This window comes from Schistocerca cancellata, chromosome 9, assembly GCF_023864275.1.
Source record: "Schistocerca cancellata isolate TAMUIC-IGC-003103 chromosome 9, iqSchCanc2.1, whole genome shotgun sequence".
Classification (NCBI taxonomy): Eukaryota; Metazoa; Arthropoda; class Insecta; order Orthoptera; family Acrididae; genus Schistocerca; species Schistocerca cancellata.
The window spans coordinates 355,625,329-355,649,265 of record NC_064634.1 but is presented as its reverse complement, the minus strand read 5'-3'; positions in this window follow the sequence as shown (position 1 = coordinate 355,649,265).

Genomic DNA, 23,937 nt, shown 5'->3' with positions numbered 1-23,937 from the left:
TTCCACCGCCTTTACAACTATCGATCGTACACCAGTTTCTAGAAGCATGTGTGTCGCATCGGTCTTTGTGAAAGTGGTAAAGACGAAGACACAGTCGTACATTCTTCCACTATACAGAGTGGTCTGCAACTGTTTTAAAAGCTTGTAAGGCTGTTGCTGGGTATTTTGTGATGAGAAATAAATGTTGAGAAAAAATTTGACACGTTGCGGTGTTTCCGAGCTAATTTTCATAGAAGTTAACCAATCAGCATGGTTATTTACATCCTTCGGCGAGTTTAGCGACATCTCTGAACAGTCAAAGGGACTGTGTCTGTGATACAATATCCATAATCAACGTATGTCTTCAAGAGTTCTGTGAACCGGGGTGATGCAAAACTATTTTTGATGTGTGTAATTTCTCTGGTGTTATTAAGACGTTGACAAGAGACACAACGTGGCCCCAAGCAACACAGTTCGCTATTATATATTGTTTTAATAGTTTTTAATATGCACTATGTGTGATGCTTTACTAATGCACTGTTTACTCACGCGCTATGTAAGGGCCTGGGTCATTTATTAGCCTATTTACACTGAAGCGCCCAAAACCACTCCCTCCTTCCGCCTCCTTGATTTCTATCTCACCGTTTATGGCCGTCCCATCGCTCTCACCCCCACCCTTAAGTACCTTGGCGTCACCCTCGACCGTCGCCTCTCCTGGACTCCCCATCTCCAGACAATCCAAGCCAAGGCACGTTCCCGACTCCGTCTCCTCAAGCTCCTTTCCGGCCGAACGTGGGGTCTGGACCCCTCCACCATCCTCCACACCTATAAGTCCCTCATCCGCCCTATCCTCTGTTACGCCCATCCCGCCTGGATCTCCGCCCCCCCTTCCTTTTATAAATCCCTCCAAATCCTTGAACGCCATGCTCTCCGCCTTGCCTATCGCATCCGTCTCCCTTCCCCCACGCGGATCCTGTATGACCTTATCCCCTTCCCCCACCTCCTCCTCTTCCTCGAAAGGATACGAATCCTATACACCTCCCGTAAACTCGATCCTCCTCACCCGCTCGTCTCCCCAATCCTCTCCCACCCCCGCCCGCTGCCGCGCCTGTACTCCCATGTCCCACCTGGTCTCCATCTCTCCACCCTCCATACCCTCTCCCAAGATGGCTTCCGCCAGCTCCCCCTCCCTGATGATGTCCTCCTCCCCTGCATCTACCCCTCCTATCAACTTTGATCCTTCCCCCCCCTCCTGTGTCCTTTCCTTTAGGCACCCTCCCTCCCCCCCCTTTCCCTTCCCTTCTCTTTCCTTTCCTCCTCCCTCCTACCCTCTCCTCCGGGCTTCCCCTCCCCCTTCCTCCCTCCCCCTCTCTCCTTTGCCCGTGGCATCTCTGCTCTCCCCTCTCCCATCTCCCCTTCCTCCTCCTCCACCCCCCTCTTGGCAGGTCCCCGGACTCGTACACGCTCAGTGAACATTCGCGCGCCGGAGACCATCGCCACCAGTGTTCAGTGTGTGTGCATCGTTTTGTGTTTCGTGCGTTTCCGACTCAACTGTTCACATGTGCCGTTGCCGTTCTCCGTGCTTTGTGCGCCATGTTTCCAAGTGTTCGTGTTTTTTTCGTCCAACGTGAACGGCTTCTTGTTTTCTTGTATTTTTTGTATCTCCGTTTTTTTTGCCCGCCGTTTTTTTGTATTGTACCTCTCACCTCTTTATCATGTTGTTTGTTCCACTTAAGGCTGAAGAGCGGCGAACCATGCTGCTGCCAGCCCACCTGTATAGGTGTTTAAAATTACAATAAAGAAAAAAAAAAAAAAAAACTGAAGCGCCAAAGAAACTGTTACAGGCATGCGTATTCAAATACAGAGATATTCAGACAGGCAGAATACGGCACTACGGTCGGTAATATTTAAGTGTCTGGCGCCGTTCTTAGTTCGGTTACTGCTGCTACAATGGCTACGTATCAAGATTTAAGTGATTTTGAACGTGGTGTTATAGTCGGCGCACGAGCGATGGGACACAGCATCTACAAGGTGGCGATGAAGTGGGGATTTTCTCGTACGGCCATTTCAGTAGCGTACCGTGAATATCAGCATTCCAGTACATCATATGCCCGACATCGCTGCAGCTGGAAAAAGATCCTGCAAGACCAACGATGAGTTAAGAGAATCGCTTAACGTGACAGAAGTGCAGCCCTTCCACAAATTGCTGCAGATTTCAATGCTGGGCCATCAACAAGTGTGAGTGCGCGAACTGTTCAAAGAAACATAATCGATATGGGCTTTCGAAGCCGAAGGACCAGTCGTGTGCTTTTCGCCTTGCCTGGACCCGTCAACATCGACATTTGACTGGAAACATGTTGCCTGGTCGAACGAGTCTCCTTTCGTATTGTGTCGAGCGGATGGACATGTACGGGTATGGAGACAACCTCATGAATCCATGGACCCTACATGGGAGGAGGGTACTGTTCAAGCTGGTGGAGACTCCGTAATGGTGCGGGGCGTGTGCAGGTGGAGTGTTACACGTATGTAAGCATCCTGTTTGACCACCTGCATCCATTTATCTACATTCTGCATTCCGACGGAATCTGCTAGTTCCAGTAGGACAGTGCGACACCCCATACGTCCAGAGATGCTACATAGTGTCTCCAGGAACACTCTTCCGTGTTTCAACGCTTCCGCTGGCCATCAAACACCCCAGACATGAACGTTATTGCATTACAACGTACTGTTCAGAACAGATCTCCACCCACACGTACTCTTATGGATTTACGGACAACCTGCAAGATGCATGGTGTCTACTTCCTCCAGCACTACTTCAGGCGTTAGTCGAGTCCATGCCACGTCGTCTTTCGGCACTTCTACGTGATCGCGAGGGCCCTAAACGATATTTGGCGCATGTAGCAGTTAGTTTCGCTCTTCAGTGTAGTTGAAAGTCACTTCTTAATAAGTTCTCATTTAATAAACTGTTAATTTTTATTTCTCTCTCTCTCCGTTGTTTCATCTTTAAGAAATAATTATTTCTTAGGTTGTAATTAGCGCTGGCTTGGCGCTGGTATATCTTTGGTTACAGAATGTGAAATTTTTTGTATTTTCAATACTTTTTTTACACCGAACATATAAATAAGTTTTACTGCAATATCAGTTAAAACACCAGAAATCAAATCAATAACCATACATTAACAACAAGTGCAGCAAGCAAGAAAAATAAGTGAGCTAAAATGTCATGTAGTGGGTTACATTGACAGAATCAATCTAAGACATAACATTCTTTTACTCTTCAAGTTATTGCTCTTAGAGAATACTTTGTATTTAATTAATATTGAACTAAAATTTTTCATTTTATTAGTAAAAAAGGTAATGAAGGCAGATTAAAATACGTCGCCTAGTACTGACGAAAATGCGAGAGTGACTTCAAAGATCAAGCGAAAGATCAGACCACTAGTCACAATATTTGCGCTAGAGCGACTCGATATCTCCTGTGAAACGTTACACAACAGCTGCAGGAAGCGCGGCCGGTGATCGACTGGGAACGGACCGACGCAGCCGCCCAGCTAATGAAACCGGGTCACGGAGCTACCGTAGGCACGCGCCGGTTCTGGACCCCGATTTGCCTAACGGCCGTCGTAATTGTTCACGGGCAAAGCCAAGGCATGGTTCACATTCTCTGCTACCTCTACCACGCTAACTTTTACTGTACAAGTTTTTCGCATCTCATGGTTAAATTTAGAGATAGGTCATTGGACAAAAGAGGCAGCCATCACCTTCGTCATAAAGCGATGTCTACATGGGCAGTGGACGCTAATGTCGACGCTTAGGTGACGATTATTTTGACGTAATGTACGTAGCAGATCATCTGCATGGGCAGATATCGATAACCCGCACTTGTTCGGTGGCGCTGGCACTGAGGGTACCAGACTAAAATTCGTATAGTGAACTAACTTTCATAGACGGTATTCGTCTGAGAAGGGTTACGTGCAGTCCTTGATCACCAAACTCCACGCTGGTGTCCTGGACTAAATTCCAGATCTCTTCGTAGTGAATCACGGAATGAGGTAATGTGACATTGCAGACGCTGATACGTCGAATGGGAAAATTAAGCTCGGTGACGCCCTCGGTGGTATTCGAGAGGAGTATACAGAAGAATGGAAAAGAAAATTACGTGAGCAATCATGATCCGCTTAGCTTTCGGAAAGGTGAAGACATCAGAACGGCAGTTCTGACTTTGGCAAGTTGCGATTGATAATGGAGGCAGTGCTAAAAGAAAAATCAAGAAACGTCCATAGTATTTGCTAACCTACAAAAAGGATTCGATAATATAAAAAGGCGCAAGACGTTCGAAACTAGGAGAAAAACAGGAGCAAGCTATAGGGAAAGACAGGTAGTGTATAGTACGCACATCAACCAAGAGGAAACACTAAGAATGGAAGTCAAGAACGAAGTGCTCGCATTAAGTGCCGTACTCATCTGTATTGGGAAATTCTAAGGAAATACATAATAGTTCATGCAAGGACGAAGTTGTATTGTATTGTATGTTAACCGGGGACTTACAAACAACGGAGAAGCTCCGTCCCCGCCGCAGCCGCAGTGGTCCACAACCCCACGACCACTACCGCAGTCCACATCACCCCTCCGCCGCCCCACACCGAACCCAGGGTTATTGTGCGGTTCGGCTCCTGGTGGACCCCCCCCCCAGGGAACGTCTCACACCAGACGAGTGTAACCCCTATGTTTGCGTGGTAGATTAATGATGGTGTACGCGTACGTGGAGAACTTGTTTGCGCAGCAATCGCCGACATAGTGTAGCTGAGGCGGAATAAGGAGAACCAGACCGCATTCGCCTAAAAACCATACACAGATTGGCCGGTTCACCGGACCTCGACACAAATCCGCCGGGCGGATTCGTGCCGGGGACAAGGCGATCCTTCCTGCCCGGAAAGCCGTGCGTTAGACCGCACGGCCAACCGGGCGGGCTTAAGGACGAAGTTAGTTTTATAATTCTCGCTTGGCCAACGTTGCAGTTCTGCCCGACGGTTTGGGACCATTACCAAGGTGTACTGACGAAGGACTAGGAAAGATTGAAAGAAGAGCTGCACGGTTTGTCACGAATTTATTTCTTCGGCGTAAATCATTGAAATGTTCAGCAAACTGCAGTGGGAGGCGATGAAAGCGAGGGGTTGCGCTTCCCGAAGAGGTTTCCTTCAAAATTCCAACAGCTCACGTTCCAAAACGAGTGAAGGAACATGTTACTTCCTCCAACGTATACAGGGTGAGTCACCTAACGTTACCGCTGGATATATTTCGTAAACCACATCAAATACTGACGAACCGATTCCACAGACCGAACGTGAGGAGAGGGGCTAGTGTAATTGTTTAATACAAACCATACAAAAATGCACGGAAGTATGTTTTTTAACACAAACCTACGTTTTTTTAAATGGAACCCCGTTAGTTTTGTTAGCACATCTGAACATATAAACAAATGCGTAATCAGTGCCGTTTGTTGCATTGTAAAATGTTAATTACATCCGGAGATATTGTAACCTAAAGTTGACGCTTGAGTACCACTCCTCCGCTGTTCGATCGTATGTATCGGAGAGCACTGCAACATACATCGCGTTTCTACGGAATGATCTGCCAACGTTGCTCGAAAATGTCCCACTGGAAACGCGTGGACGTATGTGGTATCAGCATGATGATGCACCTGCACATTTCGCAATTAACACTAGGCTGACCCTTGACAGGATGTTCGACGGGCGTTTCATAGGACGTGGAGGACGCATAAATTGGCCAGCCCGTTCTCCTGATCTTACACTTCTTGACTTCTTTCTGTGGGGTACGTTAAAGGAGAATGTGTACCGTGATGTGCCTACAACCCCAGAGGATATGAAACAACGTATTGTGGCAGCCTGCGGCGACATTACACCAGATGTACTGCGGCGTGTACAACATTGATTACGCCAGAGATTGCAATTGTGTGCAGCAAATGATGGCCACCATATTGAACATCTATTGGTCTGACATGTCGGTACACACTCTATTCCACTCCGTAGTTGAAAACGGGAACCACGTGTGTACGTGTACCTCACCCCTCATGGTAATGTACATGTGTGTCAGTGAAAAAGACCAATAAAAAGGTGTTAGCATGTGGACGTAATGTGCTGTTCCAATCTCTTCTGTACCTAAGTCCATCACCGTTCCCTTTGGATCCCTACGTAATTCGGTGCTCTCCGATACATACGATCGAACAGCGGAGGAGTGGTACTCAAGCGTCAACTTTAGGTTACAATATCTCCGGATGTAATTAACATTTTACAATGCAACAAACGGCACTGATTACGTATTTGTTTATATGTTCAGATGTGCTAACAAAACTAACGGGGTTCCATTTAAAAAAACGTAGTTTTGTGTTAAAAAACATACTTCCGTGCGTTTTTTTATGGTTTGTATTAACCAATTACAGTAGCCCCTCTCCTCACATTCGGTCTGTGAAATCGGTTCGTCAGTATTTGATGTGGTTTACGAAATATATCCAGCGGTAGCGTTAGGTGACTCACCCTGTATATCACGTTATGATCACGACGATAAAAAGCAGAGAAATACGGGCTTTTACATGGCTCTACCAACAATCTGTAATCCCAATTCCGATCGTAGATATAAGGGGAGAAATAACGCAGTGCAATTTACACGCTCCATCTTACGTCAAACGATGGCTTTCGGAGTGAAGATGTAGATGTACAGTCACGCAGAGCACATGTATGTGGAAGCGTAGTATCGAACCTGACCAGGTTAGCAATCTCCATTTGAGTCAACGACGGAACACGTGCTTGAGACTGCGTGCAGAAATGTTTTGACATTTGATTGATTGACAGGTGTTCTGCAGGAAGGGCAGTTACCTAACGTTAATCAGAAGCAACGACAAGTTCATAAATTCGTTAGCTGTCCCTGTCACCATTCTTGAGAGACTAGCATTGTTAGCTGCGAATTCGACACTTTATAATCCGGTCTTGACCGACATATGTAATTATAGCCGAGTGTCCGATATATCGCGGCGGCCGTCGTGTCGAGACTAGTACAAGAGCAGGGTCTGTACAACAATGAAAACAGGGCCAAGGATTAAGAGAAAAAGATCAGATGAAATAGAGGAAGGACACTCCAAAGCCTTCATACATACTTTGTTAAGCTAGAGATTCAAAAAGATTCTGCTGGGGTTTGAGACAGGTTGGATAGTAGGATACCGAAACAAAGATACAATGTATTAAACTGGTTTAATGCATAAGGTAATTATTTTCCCCTAGCGTTTTCTGGGGATATAAACTGTGAAAACTCCCAAAAAAATGTTTAGTCTGACGTGTGCAAAACTGAATCGCACGCTTCATATGAAAACGCTTCGGAGTACGAAAGAATTTTAAGAATATGACTGCACTAAGTGCTTCAAATAGCATCTTTTTTAATACCGAGAATTCTAATTGATTAAAAACAGTTGTAATTAAATATTAGAACATTACTAAAAGCAGTCATTGAAACTTCCTCGTCAAAACCAACCCATGTTGAACACAGAACTACGGTTTATTTAAATTTAATAACATGCGTGCGATCATTTCTCACAATGTCACTGTAACGCAGAAAAAATAATTAAAACCTTGCTACAAAAAAGTCAAAATGGCCCAAACAGCAACTTTGAGTTGTTGTTGTTGTTGTCTTCAGTCCTGAGACTGGTTTGATGCAGCTCTCCATGCTACTCTATCCTGTGCAAGCTTCTTCATCTCCCAGTAACTACTGCAACCTACATCCTTCTGAATCTGCTTAGTGTATTCATCTCTTGGTCTCCCCCTACGATTTTTACCCTCCACACTGCCTTCCAATACTAAATTGGTGATCCCTTGATGCCTCAGAACATGTCCTACCAACCGATCCCTTCTTCTAGTCAAGTTGTGCCACAAACTTCTCTTCTCCCCAATCCTACTCAATACTTCCTCATTAGTTATGTGATCTACCCATCTAATCTTCAGCATTCTTCTGTAGCACCACATTTCAAAAGCTTCTATTCTCTTCTTGTCCAAACTATTTACCGTCCATGTTTCACTTCCATGCATGGCTACACTCCATACAAATACTTTCAGAAATGACTTCCTGACACTTAAATCTATACTCGATGTTAACAAATTTCTCTTCTTCAGAAACGCTTTCCTTGCCATTGCCAGTCTACATTTTATGTCCTCTCTACTTCGACCATCATCAGTTATTTTGCTCCCCAAATAGCAAAACTCCTTTACTACTTTAAGTGTCTCATTTCCTAATCTAATACCCTCAGCATCACCCGACTTAATTCGACTACATTCCATTATCCTCGTTTTGCTTTTGTTGATGTTCATCTTATATCCTCCCTTCAAGACACCATCCATTCCGTTCAGCTGCTCTTCCAAGTCCTTTGCTGTTTCTGACAGAATTACAATGTCATCGGCGAACCTCAAAGTTTTTATTTCTTCTCCATGGATTTTAATACCTAATCCAAATTTTTCTTTTGTTTCCTTTACTGCTTGCTCAATATACAGATTGAATAACATTGGGGAGAGGTTGCAACCCTGTCTCACTCCCTTCCCAACCGCTGCTTCCCTCTCATGCCCCTCGACTCTTATAACTGCCATCTGTACCAAATTCTGTGTCCTGTTAAGACTTGCGGACGAAGTACTCGCGTTCAGTTGTACCAGCGGTTTCTGAACGAAGTTTTTCGGGACATTTGGGTCCAGAGATTTTCATCTTTTCAGATATCGGGTTCAGCCTATACGATTAAGTGAACGCATAGAAATACCCTATGTAACGTGGAACTAACTACTACCACCTTACACGGCCACAGAAGCAACAAGATTCAGCCGGCCGCGTTGGTCTAGCGGTTCTAGGCGCGCAGTCCGGAACCGCGTGACTGCTACGGTAGCAGGTTCGAATCCTGCCTCGGGCATGGATGAGTGTGATGTCCTTCGGTTGGTTAGGTTTAGGTAGTTCTAAGTTCTAGGGGACTGATGACCACAGTAGTTAAGTCCCATAGTGCTCAGAGCCATTTTTTTGAACAAGATTCAGTATTTACGCAGGAGACTTCCAACGACTTATAGTGTTCTGCTACGTCGAGGTGCGGGCAAAAGTAGGTCGGACACGGTATTAGGAGGTACCCCTTGACTTTCTTCACCACACCAAAACCGAGACTAGGCAAACCTCACGTACCGACGGACAGGGACAGTCGAGCATTGCAGAGAATGGATGTAAGAAACTGCATAAAACCGTACCATGTGGCAAGCAGATGGAAAAACCTGAGTTTCACTAAGAGCTGCAGGACATTACCTGCCGTCATGTGTAGTATCAACAGTGAAGTAGGGACGAGGTGGTGTTTTCTGTGTTTAAGGAGTGGTTCCCTTATTCAGCTTAAAAGAACTCTAAACGCAGACGGATATGAATACATTTTACTGCATTGTGTACTGTGTACAGTAATGGAACAGTTCGGCGACGACGACTGTGTGCATAACCATGACAGAGCACCCTGTCATAAAGCAGCATCTGCGAGACATCAGCTTGTGGACAGTGGCATCTCTGAAACGGACTGGCCCGACCTCAACCTAATGGAATACTTTTGGGGTTTCGGCTCTTGAGGGTGAATGGGCTGCGATTCCTCCACAGACGTTCAGACAACTCACTGTAAGTGTTCAGAGTTAAGCCATATACGAGGGGCGTCTGAAAAGTCTGTGCAGAAATAAAAATTGCTTACTTGTTTGGGGTAAACCTTTCTTTTTCGACATAGTCTCCTTTTAGACTTACTTTCATCCAACGCTGTTCTAATTTGTTGATCCCTTCCGAATAATAGTACATGTCCAAGTCTGCAAAATAGCTATTAGTTGCTGCAATAACCTCCTCATTTGAATAAAATCTTTGTCCTGCCGGCCATTTCTTCAAATTGGGGAACAAATAGTAGTCCGAGGGAGCCAAGTCTGGAGAATAAGGGGGATGTGAAACGAGTTGGAATCTTAATTCCAATAATTTTCGAACACAACTGCTGAGGTGTGTACTGGTGCATTGTCGTGATGGAAAAGGACTTTTTTTGCGGTCCAATCGCTAGCATTTTTCTTGCTGCTCGGTTTTCAAACGGTCCAATAACGATGAATAATATGCACCTGCTATAGTTTTACCCTTTTCCAGATAGTCGATGATGATTATCCCTTGCGAATCCCGAAAGATTGTCGCCATAGCCTTCCGAGCGAAGGACTGGTCTTCGTCTTTCTTGGTGCAGATTCTCCCTAGGTAACCCATTGTTTAGATTGTTGTTTTGTCTCAGTAGTATAGTAATGTATCTACGTTTCATCCACAATGACGAAAGGACGCTTAAAGTCCAGCGGACTCTTCCTGAGCAGCTGCAAACCATCCTTGCAAAACTTCACACGATTCTGTTTTTGGTCAAGCGTGAGCAATCGCGGAACCCATCTTGTTTATGAAAAATATTATGTACCCGTCGCTTCGAGATGCCCACAGCATTAGAAATCTCTCGCACCTTAACTCTTCTGTCATCCATCACCATATCATGGATTTTATCAATCATTTCTGGAGTCGTAACCACCACAGGGCGTCCAGAATGTTCAACGCCACTTATGCTCATATCGCCACTCCGAAATTTTTGAAACCACTTATGAACTGTTCTAATCGAAGGTACAGAGTAACCGCAATGTTTATCAAGCTTTTCTTTACTCCCCTGAGGCGTTTTGCATTTTATAAAGTAATGTTTAATCACCACACGAAATTCTTCTTCGTCCACTTTTTTGACAGTCACTCGACTTCCTTGATTCACACGAGCGCCAGACACAAAGGAATAGACCAATATGGCCGAAACTTGGTGTGCGTTCTTTCCAAAGATGCTACTAACTAAACGTGACCTCAATATGCGCCGGTGGTGCCACCTATAGGACTTTGCACGGACTTTTCAAACGTTCCTCGTAAAGGCAAGGAGTGGACACATTCCATATCAATGTCCATTAATAGATGTCTGGACACTTTTGATCAAGCAGTGTACACCACTCAACGCAATTACGTGATCATTATTTTGAAATCCCGTAATCCTCTTCCGGTGCGACACAGAAGTTTCATATATGCCTCGAATGTGTCTACGACATTTCCCCTGAACGGTGCGAAGCGTAGCTCCCTACGACAGTATACACGGGCTCGGCGATGCTTCAAACAATAAGGTATGGATACATGCGAAAAAAAAACCACCAGAATTCAGAACCTCATGTGTGGTGTGAGATGGGATAACGACGTCATACTAGCTCCAATTTTCACCATAAGTCTGCTCAACGCCACGATGGACGTGTTACCATGGGACGGACGTCGCAGCCCCTGTTACCCACATTTCATCACTTCTTTTGACACCTCTGCGATAGAGGCCAGAATCGTTACGCCCAGCGTTGAAATCAAGCGGTATTTTTGCTGTGGAACATATTGTCAGAGGCTTGTCTCAGACTAAAGCCCCAAGTACCGGACAGAAATTATAAAAACATCGCCCTGGAAGCTTGCATTACACTGCCAACGCAACTTAGGATTTTCGTCATTTTCAAGGGGAACTGTGATCGGTAGACGCCCTACAGCCTTATACACGATTTCGCAGTAGTCTATATCAGGCTGGAAAATGAAGGATGACATGGAAGTTGGCTAAAGAGTGATTCAATATATGAGCTCTGACTTTCTATGCGGAATCCTAGATACTCTTTCTAGTTTTCTACTCTGTCTGTACTCCTCAAACTGAATTTCTGGTGTCATATCTGACAGTGCCAATGTGGACTTCGATTTCTCGTTGTACCTTCCAGTTCTGTTAATTGCGAATTACGTATCCTTGTCTCAATCTCTTAAAAACTGGTATTGCTCTATAAACGAGTAGTTTTTTTACTGAATTTTAAGCGCGTTTCTTTGCTCACGTACGAAACCTGTTTCTGAGTTTAGCGTGGCACCACTTAATACCTGGGAAGTCCTAGTTTTCAGTAATTTTCTACTTTCCATGTAATCACATTCGAACAGACATTTCATACGACATGTGATATAGGCTGTAAGAATTTATAGCCCTTTTTGTTCCTAATAATAATAATTGCACGTGGTTCAACGGTGGAGTGCACGTCTTTCAAGTGAACCCCGCTTCGGCAACTTTCGTGACCCTAATATACCCTAGTTAGCCAACGGGGAAAGGGGACATATCGTTTAGTATGGAATCCGAACCACGCGTCGTTCCTGACGACTCCTCACTTCATAGAGAGGTGAAGGACGGATAAAAAGAAAAAAAGAAAGGAAGGAAGACAGGTTTTTAACGTTCCTTTGACAACGAGGTGATTAGAGACCGAGTACAAAGTAGCTTAGGCAAGGATGGGGAAGGAAATCGGCCCTGCCCTTTCAAGGGAACCATCCCGGGACATTCGCTTTAAGCGGTTTAGGTAAATCACGGAGAACCTAAATCTGGATGGCCAGAAGGGGAATTTGAACTGTCGTCCTCCCAAATGCGATTCCAGTGTCCGAACCACTACGCCACCTCGTTCTGTGGAAGATTGCAGGCAGACTAGAAATTTCTGCGGTCGGTTCAGGAATCAATGCCCCGACCTCTCGGTTTCCTAGCACGCGCATTACCGTTAGACCACCAGGATCGACTTTTGTTCATGAATATGCATGCTTTGCTTATTCAGAGGATACTTAAATTTCAAAACATGTTCTCTGTGCTGCAAGTATGCAGATTTGCTCATTATTTAATTACAGTATATGAAGTATTAAGCACTTAGGTAAATATATAGACTGTGATGTCACTGATTGATAGTGGTTTAAATGACGCGTGCTGTCTGGTTATATAAACACAACCTTTTATAGGAAATCTGTGTTTAAAACAGATTTCCAGGATCTTTCATTGACGTAAGCGATTTTTCCGACAAATCTGGACTTTAAAAAAGTTGTAAGACCTTTGCAATACCCTATAAGACATAAAAAACGACGCACCTCGAAGAAATTATCCGAGTGGGATCGAAATCGATAGATGTGATGTACATGTACAGACGAACAAATGATTACAATTTCAGAAAAATCGGATCATTTATTCAAGAGCAAGAACTTCACAAATTGAGCAAGTCTATAATGCGTTGTTCCACCTCTGGCCCTTATGCAAGCAGCTGCTCGGCTTGGAATTGATTGATAGAGTTATTGGGTGTCCTCCTGAACGATTTCATACCAAATTCTGTACAATGTTGTCCGAGGCGCCTCCAGACATGTCGTCGCTGATCATCGGCATTCAGTTCGAAGTGAGACTCATCTCTGAAGACAGTTCTGTACCATTGTGAACAAGGGAAACTCCACTATTGGTCGTATAAATTTATTACTGCAAAAAATAATAAACGGTTTGAAATTTATAGGAACAGTACTGGAGATACCTTTGCTTGTAATACATGTTGTGTGATCGTGGTGTACAAATTTCCTAACGGTATCCAGCCTCAAGAAATTCTACTCCAGTCAATGAGATTACAGGCCGAAGACAAGTCTGGAGACGCTCCGCATAGTATATGAAGATGGTATCTGTTCTTTGGGACATGTGCGGCCATTGACTTTCTTCTTCTGTGCTGGATGCACGCGCACGAACTCTTATGGGACTCGGTACGACTGTCTGCCGCAAGTAATGTGTGCGATGGGCAGGGGCACTATGAATATAGTGTGTGGACATTAAGTCGGAAATTTGGGTCTCACGGGGTGCGTGCAAGGGATAAGTCTCTGCAGTCGCCCTATCCTCTGTGCCCTCAGTGGCTCAGATGGTGATCAACCAACCACGTGATGATGTATATAACGTTCGTTGATGTTGTAATGCGTGTGGTTCAGTGTATCATGAAATTCGTTTTGCGAAATGAAATGGTTGTATTTACTTTCACGTTGATTAAGTTTTGTTCCTTGCTTACACTTGCTAGGTAATATTACGAAAGCATAGATGGAACGAACTAAAGGAAAACTAGGCATGCTATAGCTTGTTAAACCGTGCACTTATCTTTTAGGGCCGCTGAAATGGATAAATGTGACAGTAGTTGATGTACCCTTCTGCTACAGGATTTTGCGAGACTAACCTCAAATTTTACGTTTTGTGCCTATAGCATGTGCGAGACCTGCAATAAAGAGTAAGTATTTGCAAGTAATAGAAGTCCACACTAAGATACTGGAGATAAACTAAAAAAAAATTAAAACAGTCCTTTTAAATAGAAACTGCATTTATTTACTATTACACATTTTGTCTATTTGTTGGATTTAGTTACATTCATAAAAATATATAAGAAACATCCTGTTTGTCACTTACCATTTTTTGTTAATGAATTTTTTTCTGCAGTTTATCATTTTCTTGTCGTTTGTTACCTGGACTTTAGTTTGGTGATTTTATGTGTAACATGTTATTCTTTTAATCTGTAGCATTCTTGCGACATTTACATTGTTATTTCACTATTCTTAAGGTACAGCATCATGAAGTTACGGGGATATTTTCTGATTATTGAAAAAGGACTCTTTCTGGAACAATAAGTGTGTCCGCAGCTCGTGGTCGTGCGGTAGCGTTCTCGCTTCCCACGCCCGAGTTCCCGGGTTCGATTCCCGGCGGGGTCAGGGATTTTCTCTGCTTCGTGATGACTGGGTGTCGTGTGGTGTCCTTAGGTTAGTTAGGTTTAAGTAGTTCTAAGTTCTAGGGGACTGATGACCATAGATGTTAAGTCCCATAGTGCTCAGAGCCATTTGAACCATTTGAACAATAAGTGTGAAAGAGCTGAAGCATGGATTAAAACAAGTTTTTGTGAAAATGATTAGTGGAATGTGTAACTGCAATTCGGAAAGCAACTCTTAACGGCGAGCGTTATAGAGGAGTAAAAGTATAGGGGATCTCCAGAATGCCCAGAACTGTATTTAAAACCAAAGTGTGATGAAAGTATTAGTCAAGTTCAGAACATAAGTAATAAAAAATGAATTTCAGAGTTTAGATTTAAGATGATCGATGGCATATGTGAGATTCACAAATAGTGGCACGTGGGCCAGGTAGAGACAGACTGGGATCGCATTGTTGCGGTATGGCTACAAACGTCCTTTGCACTTGAAGAAAGCATATATCCTAAAAATCATGTCTCGCATTTGATTATGTAGAATTTGTCGCCTGCCACCACCATAAGCGATGACAAGTTGCCCCAAATGGAATAAAAAGTCACTAAATAACAGACTAAAAAACGTTAAATGCTCGAACTGACAACATTCCCAGCAGAGCACTCAGAACAGAACGCCCATTGGTAGCCAGACAGTGTGTGACATAGGTGCTCAGAATGAGCCTAAACTCAACTGCTATTGTTCCTGACTCCAGCTGTAGCACTTCTAATGTTTTAAACGTGCTTGCATTGACAATATCATTAGTAAACTGTAGCTCTGCGTGTTCGGTCAGAGGGTTTAGCTACCTTCTGTAATAAAAAAAAAAACTGAGTGTACGGATCAACGAACAACCCGAACGAGTGTCATCGGACGTCCCCCACGAACGAAAGCAACGAACAATATAGAACAAAGCGAGTGGTCTAAGGCGCTCCAGTCATGGACTGTGTGGCTGATCGCGGCGGAGGTTCGAGTCCTCCCTCGGGTATGGGTGTGTGTGTGTTTGTCCTTAGGATAATTTAGGTTAAGTAGTGTGTGAGCTTAGGGACTGACGACCTTAGCAGTTAAGTCCCTTAAGATTTCACACACATTTAACATTTTTTTTAGAACAAAATGAGATAAAAAAGGAAAAGATGGATAGAGCCTCTGCTATGTAAGCAGGAGATCCCGTTGATGTATATCAACGTCTGTCGACAGTTTAGGGTCTTGATTTGATTATCATTTCGCACCGCGAAGTGGTGCGACACCAACATCACCGTCGCCCACCATGAGGCCCGACAACCAGCGGTACTCTTTTCACAGGGGTATGTCGACGATATTATACTCCTCGTTTGGTTGACCCACATGGCAAACCTTTCTGGTCTTACGTTTCAGCCCTCATACGCACGGCGAGGATTTCTACTGCTTGTCTTCGAGCTTGCCAAATCCTAGCTTGGCCAGCACGATCACCGGATCTCTTCCCAACTGAGAATATCTGGAGCATTATGGGCAGGGCCCTCCAGCCCCATCGTAATTTTGATGGTCTAAGCCGCCAATTGTGGAGAATTTGGCACGACATTCCTTTGGAGGACAAATCTATCAATTTTAGAATCGAACTTTCACTTTCTAGCGAAGTGTGCGCCATTATGAAATTTCCTGGAAAATTAAAACTATGTGTAGGACCAAGAGTCGAACTAGCGGTCTTTGCCTTTCGTGAGCAAGCGCTCTGTCAGCTGAGCTACCCAAGCACAGCTCACGACCCGTCCTCACAGCTTTACATCCTCCAGCACATCACCTCCGACCGACCGAATTTCACATAAGCTCCCTTGCGAAAATTGCAAAATTAGCAGTCCTCGAAGAAAAGATATTGCGGAGACATGGCTTAGCCACAATCTGGCGAATGTTCCCAGATTGAAATTTTCACTGTGTAGCGGAGTGTGCGCTGATATCGAACTGACTAAATCTGTGCGCCAGGAAGAGACTAGAATCCGGGACTTTTGCCTTTCACGGGCTCTCATGAGAGCTTGTCTGACGTTCGGAAGACAGGAGATGAGGTACTGGTGGATGTCAAGCTGTGCGGACAGGTCCTGAGTCGTGTTTGTGTAGCTCAGTTAGGAGAACACTTGCCCACGAGAGGCAAAGTTCCCGAGTTCCTGTCTCGGTCCGGCGTTTAGTTGTAACCCACCAGGGGAACCGCGCAGGTTCGAATCCTGCCTCGGGCATGGATGTGTGTGATGTCCTTAGGTTAGTTAGGTTTAAGTAGTTCTAAGTTCTAGGGGACTGATGACCACAGATATTAAGTCCCATAGTGCTCAGAGCCATTTGAACCATTAACCCACCAGGAAGTTTCAACTCTATCGATTGATGCCGAGCCGAATAACTGCTTGCTTAGGAGCCTTAGGTGGCCCAGCACGTTACGACTTGTTCAACTCGTCCCTCTTCAATAAATCAACCAATTTTTCTGGAATAATAGTCATTTACTTGTCTGTGCGTGTACGTCACATCTACCGAGCCACGCGGAATTAGCCGAGCGGTCTGGGGCGACGCAGATTTCACACACATTTGAACATCTACCGATTTCCGTCCCATTCGGGTAATTCCTTAGTGGTGCGTCTTTTTTCCTTAGAGTGTATCTACTAAGGGAGATGGTAGAGGAACAGGAAAGAATAACCCTTTGGAAGCTCGCTTCAAACGCGGCCGAAATATCGTTAGACAATTACAGAAGCTGTTCCTCTCCGATGGTTGAGGATAATAAAATTTTATCGGGTAATCAGTAAAAGTCTTATGCAATTTTTATCTATTACAATACCTTTTGCATCTAAGTAGAAGCGCTATACAACCATTTGCATAGTTACCTTGCAGAGCACAGTCTATAGCTGCCTTATTCATAACACGTCCCTGTAACCATGAAGATATGCTCACACAGCTTGATGTCCTACGTGGAAATAGACATCGCAAGTACGTAGCTGGATAAAGAAGCCAGTTGTCATGTAACAACTTAACTGCACCCTCTGTTAATGAATAAAATAAACCACTCCAAATATCTGAAGTTGATTCTTCTCGGGAAATTTAACTTATCTTTAAATATATACCTGTGGTCACGTCCAAATATATACCTGTGGTCACGTCCACTTTTTACGAGCTTCACATGAAGCTGTTCTAAGTAAGAATAACACCGTGATTCCATAACATTACTACAATCGACAGTCTTTATGTATCTTGTATCTTTCAATGGTACGACCTGAGCCATCAAATGATAAGTGCAGCACTTTATATTACAATGTTTCGGGAAGGAACAGATGGAGCTATCAGTGGAACCATGTCGAATAAATAATGGAACGGAAGTACAGATTTTTATGTGAGCGTCAATCTCTGTTTCAGAGGCAGAATACAAAACAGTAATAACGGTTTTCTCTTTATTCTAAAGTGAACAATATTTAATCAAAAATATCCGGAAACTTATTATTGGACATTAACACAGTGTGTTCCCACTCTTCACCTTTATCAAAGTTTGAATTCTGGTGAGGACACTTTTAATGAGGTGTCCGAAAGTTCGTGGTGGAATGGCAATCCATTCTTCCTTAAGAGCCGAAACCACGGAAGTTGGTGATGTCGGACGTTAGGGTCTGAAGCACAGCCGACGTTCTAATTCATCCAAGAAGTGTTCCTTTGGGTTCAGGTTCAGACGCTGGGCAGGAATGTTATTGCCCATTACCAGTTACTCGAAGTCGCTGCTTTATGATGGAATACATGGTTATGCGGACACAAATAATCATCATTTCTAATCTGTTTCTCAACTATACATAGTACACAAATATGTTAAATATGCTCATTTTGTTGGGCGTTTGTTGTTTTCTTAAGCACAATGAGAGGACCACACCGTAACTACGAAAAATACTAGTCAATCCGTAATACTAGTTGTCAGGACAACATTCGATGGCAGGTAACGTTTTTGGGCGTTCTCAAAACCCAAACTCTTCCATCGGGTTGCCACAGGATGTAGAGTCGTTCGTTACTCCGGATGACTCGTTTTCAGACATTCACTGTCCAGGGGCGTCCCTCTTAAGAGCACTTCAAGCATCGCTCAGCAGTGACTACAGAAATATGCGGCTGATGAGAAGCTGCTCGACCATTTTAACTCCCTAAGCACAGTCATTCTACTAGGTAGACTACTGGTAGCAATGTGGAACTCACAAGTGATTCCTTCCATTGATTTCTTGCGAATTTTCATAAACACCTTCCCTAACGTCAAACAGTCCCTGTCGATCACTACATAAGATCTGTGTTGTACTCATAAATTAAGGATAACTGCAGAATGTGGTGCCACACAACGTGGCACTACACAAAACTGACACTAACAGCATTGACAATCAGGGAACACACGCGACACAGATCTCTAAGTCCACAGTATTGATGATAAGTTGTGAAAACCGTCCCGAAACACATGTGCTACAAAACGCCACTGTTTCCTGCGCATGTACCCCGACATCAATATGGGATACGATCACCACGCACACTTACACAGGCCTCACAACGGGTTGGCATGCTCTGTATCAGGTGGTCGAGCAGCTGCTGGGGTATAGCCTCCCATTCTTGCACCAGTGCCTGTTGCGGTTCCTGAAGTGTCCTAGGGGTCTGAAGACGTGCAGCAGTACGTCGACCGAGAGTATCCCAGACGTGCTGGATGTGGATTAGGTCTGGAGAACAGGCAGGCCACTCCATTCACCTGATATCTTCTGTTTCAAGGTCTCCTCCACGATGGCAGCTCGGTGGGGAAGTGTGTTATCATCCATCAGGAGGAAGGTGGGACCCATTGCACCCCTGAAAAGGCAGAAATACTGGTGCAAAATGACGTCCGGATACACCTGTTACAGTTCCTCTGTCAAAGACATACAGGGGGGTACGTGCACCAATCATAATCACACGCCACACCATCAGACCACAACCTCCATACAGGTCCCTTTCAAGGACCTTGAGGGATTGGTATCTGGTTCCTGGTTCACGCCAGATGAAAACCCTGCGAGAATCACTGTTCAGACTATACCTGGACTCGTCCGTGTTCCACTGACCGTGTATTGTGCTCTTGACACCACCCTTTACGGGGTTAGTGGAATGCACCTTGAAGGTTTCCGGGCGAATAAACCAGGTCTGTTCAGTCGTCTGTGTGTCTGGAGACAACTGTTCCAGTGGCTGCGGTAACATACCGAACAAGGCTACCTGCAGTACTCCGTGGCCGTCTACGGGCACCGATGGTGAGACATCGGTCTTCTTGTGATGTTTTACACTGTGGACGTCCCGTACTGTAGCGCCTGAACACGTTTCCTGTCTGCTGGAATCGTTGCCATAATCTTGAGATTGTAGTACACGGAGGGTCCGTGCTGTATTTGACCATCCTCCAGTCGCCCTAGTATTCTACCCCTCATAACATCATCAATACAAGTTCTTTGTGCCATTTTCCACACACAGTCACCATTAGCACGTCTGAAAACGTCTGCACACTTACTCGCTGCACCGTACTCTGGCATGCACCAACACACCTCTGCGTACATGGACTGCTGCCAGCGCCACTGTGCGACGACCGCAGGTCAAATGCGCCGCATGGTCATACCCAGAGGTGATTTAAACCCGCAAACCGCCCACCAGAGCGTTGTTTCACCATGTATCAGCGGTATCCTTAATTTATGAGCATGAGTGTAGTTGTGGTTGTTCACTCACGTTTCATAATCACAACAGTATACCTGAGCAGCTTTAGAAAGGCTAAAATGTCCCTAACTGTTTTGTTCTTCAAATGACCTCTAATGAGTCGTTCACGTTTCAAGTCAGTCAGCTCTCCTGCCCGACGCAATCTGCTGTTAATTCCCTGCTGACAACAGAATACTCTCAGCTTCCTTTCATACGGCAGGTACTCCTCACTTGACATCTAGTGGCCAATTTCGTATTACACAGGTGTGTCCGGATACTTCTGATCAGGTATCTACCGGACGCTCTCCAGTTTCCTTGACCCTTTGTCTCTACACTAATCTACTTCTAATTTAGTCATTTTCTGTGTCATTTCTCATTCCAAGCCCTTTTCATCGTCTCCCTCTTTTCCTTACATTCTTTCCTGCGCTGAATCTTGGTTGCAGGCAGTTTCTTCCATTTGATGTGCCAGCCAAGAAGTTTCCCATATTATTATCACTTTCGTTAGTTTTGTTTTACCTCCCTTAATCTTAGCATTTCTTTAATCGTAGATGTGTAAGTACTCTTCACTTGTAAAATTTATCTGGACATGTGACTACATCTGAGAATTCTCCATGAAATTCTGGAAATACTCCACCTGCAATAATCTCAGAATTAAAGGGGTCCACATGGGTATACACTTCGCCTAGTCCACTGAAATGCTGGTACAACCAACCAGTGAGTTATGTCGTATCAAACGAAAACAATGAAGGAAGGTGTATTAATAATTCAGCCGGTGTAAACAAGACAGATACTTCTGACAGGGAAGAAATCAATTTTGGGGCTCCACTAGGCTTAATCTTAGATGCACTATTGTTTGTCATACATGCAAACCATGTATCCGATTAGTATACAACAGGCAGAACTACTTCTTTTTGGAGATGATACTTCTGCTGTAATTAACTCAAATGTACATCCAGGACCAGGATAAATAGTTAATAATGTTCTTTAAAGTATTATTGAGTGGTTTTGTACAAATAGCCTCAGTCTAAATTTGAGAAAGTCACAAGACATTCAAAGCTGCACGTCTAGACGAAATACACCAAATGGTTCAAATGGCTCTGAGCACTATGGGACTTAACATCTGAGTTCATCAGTCTCCTAGACTTAGAACTACTTAAACCTAACTAACCTAAGGACATCACACACATCCATGCCCGAGGCAGGAGTCGAACCTGCGACCGTAGCGGCCGCGTGGTTCCGGACTGAAGCGCCTAGAACCGCTCGGCCACACCGGCCAGCACGAAGTACACCAATGATAAATGTAACACCTCGTGAAGAAATAATAGGGGAGAAAACACCAAAAATTTTAGACGCGCTATTGATGAGAATTCAAATGGAAGAAAACACATTTTGAAACTCTTAAAACATCCTAGATCTTCCACGTTTTGATTTAGAATCATTGCAAATACTGGGGAGAAACAAAGCGGTTAATATGTTTTGTGTATTTTCATTCAATAATGTGATGTGGTCTAATGGTCTGGGGTACCTCATCTTCAAGAAAGAAACTCTTCGTTGCTCAAAAATTTGCTGTAAGAATAATATATGGTGCTCACTTACAATCATCTTGGATACCTGTTCAAACAGTTTAATACACACATCAAAAAAAGGTTTGCATCACCCTGGTTCCCAGAACTCCTGATGATAGACGTTGACTGTGGATATTGTATCACAGACACAGTCCCATTGACTGTTCAGAGATGTCACTAAACCCTCCCGAAGATGTAAACAACCATGCATGAGCAGGGCCTATTAGACGGAGGGGGTCCGACAGCCGACCAGTTCCAGTTATTCCAGCAGGAAGGAGGTACACGGCTCGTGTTGTACGTTGTTCAACCATGCCTAGACGGTCAATACCGCGGTTCGATTGCGTCTGCAATGCTACTTTGTGCCAGGAAAGGCTCTCAACAAAAGAAGTGTCTAGGATTCTCGGAGTGAATCAAAGCAATGTTGTTCGGACATGGAGGAGATACAGAGAGACAGGAACTGTAGATGACATGCCTCGCTCAGGCTGCCCACGGGCCACAACTGCAGTGGACGATCGCTACCTACGGATTTTGGCTCGGAGGAACCTTGACAGCAACGGCACCGTGTTGAATAATACTTTTCATGCAGACACAGGACGTCGTGCTACGACTCAAGCTGTGCGCAATAGGCTGCATAATGCGCATCTTCACTCCAGACGTCCATGGCGAGGTCCATCTTTGCAACCACGGCGCCATGCAGCGCGGTACAGATGGGCCCAACAACATGCCGACTGGACCGATCAGGATTGGCATCACGTTCTCTTCACCGAGGAGTGTGGCATATGCCTTCAAACCGACAATGGTCGGAGACGTGTTTGGAGGCACGGCGGTCAGGCTGAACGCCTTAGGCACACTGTCCAACGAGTGCCGCAAGGTGGAGGTTCCCTGCTGTCCTGGAGTAGCATTATGTGGGGCCGACGTACGCCGCCTATGGTAATGGAAGGCACCAAAACAACTGTACGATACGTGAATGCCATCCTCCGACCGACAGTGCAACCATATCGGCAGCCTACTGGCGAGGTATTCGTCTTCATGGACGACAATTCGCGCCCGCATCGTGCACATCTTGTGAATGACTTCCTTCAGGATAACGATATCGCACGAGTAGAGTGGCCAGCATGTTCTCCACACATGAACCTTATCGAACATGCCTGGGATAGATTGAAAAGGGCTGTTTATGGACGACGTGACCTAACAACCACTCTGAGGGATCTTCGCCGAATCTCCGTTGAGGAGTGGCACAATGTGGTCCAACAGTGCCTTGATGAACTTGTGGATAGTATGCCACGACGAATACAGGCATACAGGCATACGTAAGAGGACGTGCTACTGGGTATTAGAGGTACTGGTGTGTACAGCAGTCTGGATCCCCACATGCCGGCCGGAGTGGCCGTGCGGTTCTGGGCGCTACAGTCTGGAACCGAGCGACCGCTTCGGTCGCAGGTTCGAATCCTGCCTCGGGCATGGATGTGTGTGATGTCCTTAGGTTAGTTAGGCTTAATTAGTTCTAAGTTCTAGGGCACTGATGACCTCAGAAGTTAAGTCGCATAGTGCTCAGAGCCATTTGAACTATTTGAGCCATTTGATCCCCACATCTGAAGTTCTTGCTGTATGGTGGTACAACATTCAATGTATGGTTTTCATGAACAACAAAAAGGGAGGAAATGATGTTTATGTTGATCTCTATTCCAGGTTTCTGTACAGGTTCCGGAACTCTCGGAACTGAGTTGATGCAAAACCTTTTTTAATGTATGTACACTCCTGGAAATGGAAAAAAGAACACATTGACACCGGTGTGTCAGACCCACCATACTTGCACCGGACACTGCGAGAGGGCTGTACAAGCAATGATCACACGCACGGCACAGCGGACACACCAGGAACCGCGGTGTTGGCCGTCGAATGGCGCTAGCTGCGCAGCATTTGTGCACCGCCGCCGTCAGTGTCAGCCAGTTTGCCGTGGCATACGGAGCTCCATCGCAGTCTTTAACACTGGTAGCATGCCGCGACAGCGTGGACGTGAACTGTATGTGCAGTTGACGGACTTTGAGCGAGGGCGTATAGTGGGCATGCGGGATGC